At 32.1% G+C, this 4,104-nt stretch overlaps 1 long non-coding RNA gene across 1 annotated transcript; it reads left to right on the top strand.

Moving 5' to 3' along the window:
* Positions 1 to 924: 924 nt before the first annotated feature.
* LOC149569150 (uncharacterized) lies at positions 925 to 3,474 on the top strand. Its single transcript, XR_016361725.1, has 3 exons — positions 925 to 1,214; positions 3,002 to 3,091; positions 3,388 to 3,474. It is a non-coding gene; the product is annotated as an uncharacterized LOC149569150 (long non-coding RNA).
* The last annotated feature ends 630 nt before the right edge of the window (positions 3,475 to 4,104 follow it).

The following is a 4,104-nucleotide window of genomic DNA, read 5'->3' as shown; positions in this document are numbered from 1 at the left end:
TAACAACTTTAACCAACCAACTAATTTTTTCTTGAAGAATGTTTATAATTAAGCAAAAATAGGGATGCAAAAAATCTAGAAAAGAATATAGATTATTTAAATATGCATTGCCTTGGATTAGTATAATTAGAACCTTAATAAATAAGTTTTAAACACAAAATCATTTAAGAAGTTTATTATTTTGTAGCACAAGGATTCAAATAAAATCTCATAATTATTGATACATTTCAATCATTTGGTACACATTTGGTACATTTAAATAAATTGGCTTGTATAACTTAAGGCTTAAATTAATTTTTGAATGTGTTTTTTTCCCTAAATTATCAGATGATTTTATAGAATCACGAGGGTACAAAAATAACCACTCAATAACACAACCTAAATTAGAGTATATGAAAATAAGTTCTTCATCAACAAATTATCCTCTAAATGGAAGTCTACAAATGCAATAATTAATGAGTACAAATAGTTGTTTGGGGCTCCTTTCCATTGTACATTGGCATTTGGATTGCCAAGAAAGTCACATACAATGAAAATTTCACGACATCAACTGATTCAACATATCAGGTGCACGAGTCTTGCTAGAAAGAAGTGTATACATATATCTATAGCTCCACCCATTTTTGTATAGAGATTCAAACCAAAAGACTACTATGATATGTAAATTTCTTGTAACATCTTAATTTAATTTTAGTTTAAATTTTATTTATAATTTTTAAAAATAACTTTATATTTTATTTTTGATAAGATGTGACAATTTTGTTCAATATAACAAATATTTTGAAAATCTTTTAAACAACAACCCCATCTAAAACACAGCTAAACTAATCTAAATTAAACAATCTAAATTAAGAATAAGATTATTTCTACAATTAACCTAGTCTCCAAATAAAAAACATAAAGAAAAACTTATTTTTTAATAAAAAATCACAAATTAAAAATCATGACTAAATTCAAACAAAAACGGGCAAAACTGCGTTCCATACCAAAAAGGGAAAAAGTTCGCTGAACAAATTATGGCGCGGCTAAACGGGCAAAACTGCAAACGATTGTTTGAAAACATCTCGTCCAAATCCCTGAACGGCTATAATTGAGAGCATATAAAGTCGGCCCTTCCTTTAATCAGAACTTTGCGTTTTCTTTTTCATTTCCCGAAATTCAGAGGGACTCCTACAAAGATAAACTCTGCAATGTCGAAGGGTCGAGCAACTCAGGTACAATACGACCCTCTATTTAAACGATTCCCTGTTTTTGATCATTAGGTGACTGGATTGCATAATTTAGAAACAGCGTCACGGGATATTCTCTATTTTGTTTTCCTTTGGCGTGTCTTATTGAGCCATCGACCCTATTTTTGGCTTTGCAAGCTCCTCTGTGATTGATTGTGTTTCGAGTCCCTCTATTTTATTGAATTATCTTTGGTGTCTTGTATGGAATTGGGCATGTGATAGTTTTAGGCCTGCTTGCTGTTTGTCTGTGAAACAGTATCAATTTATTTTCCCTCTAACTGTTATGGTGATTTACGAGTATTTTCTGGGTGAGGGTTTGAGCTTGTTTTTTAGCTAGTTGTCTAGATTGAAGGTGGGCATTGTCAGGGTTTCAGTTGTAGTATTTTGTGGTTGGGTTTAACTAGATTAAGTGGGTTGTTGATTTCTCTTATCTTTCACAATAATACATTCTTTTGTTTGCAGAAAGAAATACTCCAGAATCATTCCTTGATGAAGGCTAATGATAATTGCAATTGATGTCTGACTATGTGATTAGTAGAAGATGATGTGTCATTTTGTAATTACTATGAATTTATGCTTGCCTATTACAGATTCACAAGCTATAGTATGATGTTTCAAGGAATACATGATTGGTGACAATATTGGTAAGGGTTATGTAGATTGTATTGATAATTTTATCGTTAATGTGATTAATGTAGTGTTTTTTCTAATTTGACAAAGACTTTGATTAATACACCATAGATATGGTCAAGAGAGGAGCTTAGTGCAGTAGGCAATAAAGGGAAAAGCCCTAAAACATCATGTTATAGATATTGTGGGTGCAGATTCAATGAATTCGTATTTGATCCTATCATTTCCCAATCATTGCTTGATTGATAGATAATGCCATCGATTCATATCACTGATTAAGGCCATACCTCCAGTGAGGTGAATCTGTTAAGTTTTATTCACATCAAGGTTGTGCATGGGAGAAGTGATTCCATTGTGAAACTAAACCAGGGATTGATATGGTTTTAAGGCACTAATAGTGAAGAGAAAATTCTGTCGAATTTTTTAGCTTTTCATAAAGCATGTCTCTAGAGTTATGATTTTCCATATGATCAAATCTTTTGTACTCCCAGATGTGTATATAGTATTTAAGAAATGTGCATGCCCTTACTTATACTATTTCTGCTTCTTTAACTCATAGGACTTGGCACTCTAGAAATATTTTAAGCTATGTTAGTTGCATGATTCTATTGTCTTTGTATTGGGTCATACACACCGGATGTAACTTTTCTAATGTCCAAGTCTAAGATATTTTATGGCAAAGTCAGAGAAACTAGTTAACATGAAAGTAATATGATCCAACTGGTTAACTGTGTGACAACAGTTTTAGCCATGATCTCAAATTCTATGGAATTTGTTCATATTTATGGAGAATACATAATGTCAAATGTGAGTGAATCCAATGGAAATTCTTGTGCATTTTTTTAATTATGACTAAAAAGCCAATGAGTGTATTTAGCTGTTTGGGATATTTGACCTTGTTTGTGGAAAGCTTTTCTTTAATTACATTTCCTCAACAACAACCAGCTTTACCGTTTTATTTACAAATTGCTGTGCATGCATGGATACCTTTTCTAGCTTCATGGTGATTTGGCATGGAACAAATGTAATTTTCTCTTTAATTCAAAGTAGGGAGAGATATAGTTTATAATGGATGTTTCTGGATTCATAAAATTTGTTCATTTGAATGATATGATAATTTTAAGTGTGGTGTTTGCAAGTAGGTGGTAATATTCTACCCAGGAGGCTGATCCTTGATTTTGCATCCATAATTTACGCACATCTCTTGTAGTAGCTGTTTCTTGAAAATACTGGTAAAGGCTGGCAATTTCCACCATTTTCTACTTGCTTTTTAAAGTAAATGTTTTATAGGTAGTACAACCTATGCAAATATTGTTTGTCATGGTTAGTTCTTAAAAATATTTTTTGGAATCATATATTTTATGCTCGGTCTCTGCATGTTGAATCATTTCATACGTTTTTTTTCGAAGTAAATTTTCAATGCATGCAATTATTCTCGTATCAGCTTCATTTCTCCTTGATAGGCCTTACATAACTATTATAGTGGTTGTCGTATGTTTTGTTGATTGACCAGTCTCTTATCTTGCAGCAGTTCTTTTGGTTATCTATGCTATAGCGACCGGGAGTTTGAAAAGAGTCTTTTTGGCTCAAGCAACAACTTCCATTTGTGTGATGGTAAGCATTGCTTTTAACTTCTGAAGAGCATATTTGTAATTCAATTTTGAATTGTTTTTCAAAAATTTCTGCAAATTTGTTCAGCCTACAAGATCTCTTCACCATTTGTTGAAGTTTTTAGAACACGTAGTAGGTTGATATGTTTAGTTTTCAAACACTTAACTACAAGTTTTTTTACATTAGCAATTGAAAACTCTGAACATTTTCTTTTACAACATACAACTCTCAATTACAATCCTTGCATATTCTGATTTTGGAACTATTAAAATTACAATTCTAAGTAAAATAAGAAATGAAATAGAGTTTGCAATATCATTTTACAATTGTGGGATGAGATAGATCTTGGTTGAGACCCTGCAATCATATTAGGTAATCATTGAAACACGAGTCATAAGACATATCTTTCCTACTAGGGTTAGGAACATTAACTCAATCATATGATATAACTAATTTAATTGATGCAGTTCCTTGGAAAAACATATAAGGTACCTCAAGTTTATACCTTTTTCTCAACTCTAGGAGCACGAAATGACACCCGCCATTTGGCCTCCCAATCCCTCTTGGGCCACCAATGCTTGAATGGAACTTAGGTTCTACTTGCATCCCTTATATGCCTTCTGACTTAAAGTGT

The sequence above is a fragment of the Cupressus sempervirens genome, chromosome 3 (assembly GCF_028749045.1).
Source record: "Cupressus sempervirens isolate cs-2001-9-10 chromosome 3, ASM2874904v1, whole genome shotgun sequence".
NCBI classification, from domain to species: Eukaryota; Viridiplantae; Streptophyta; class Pinopsida; order Cupressales; family Cupressaceae; genus Cupressus; species Cupressus sempervirens.
The sequence above is the reverse complement of the archived record's forward strand: the minus strand, read 5'-3'. Positions and strand labels throughout refer to the sequence as shown.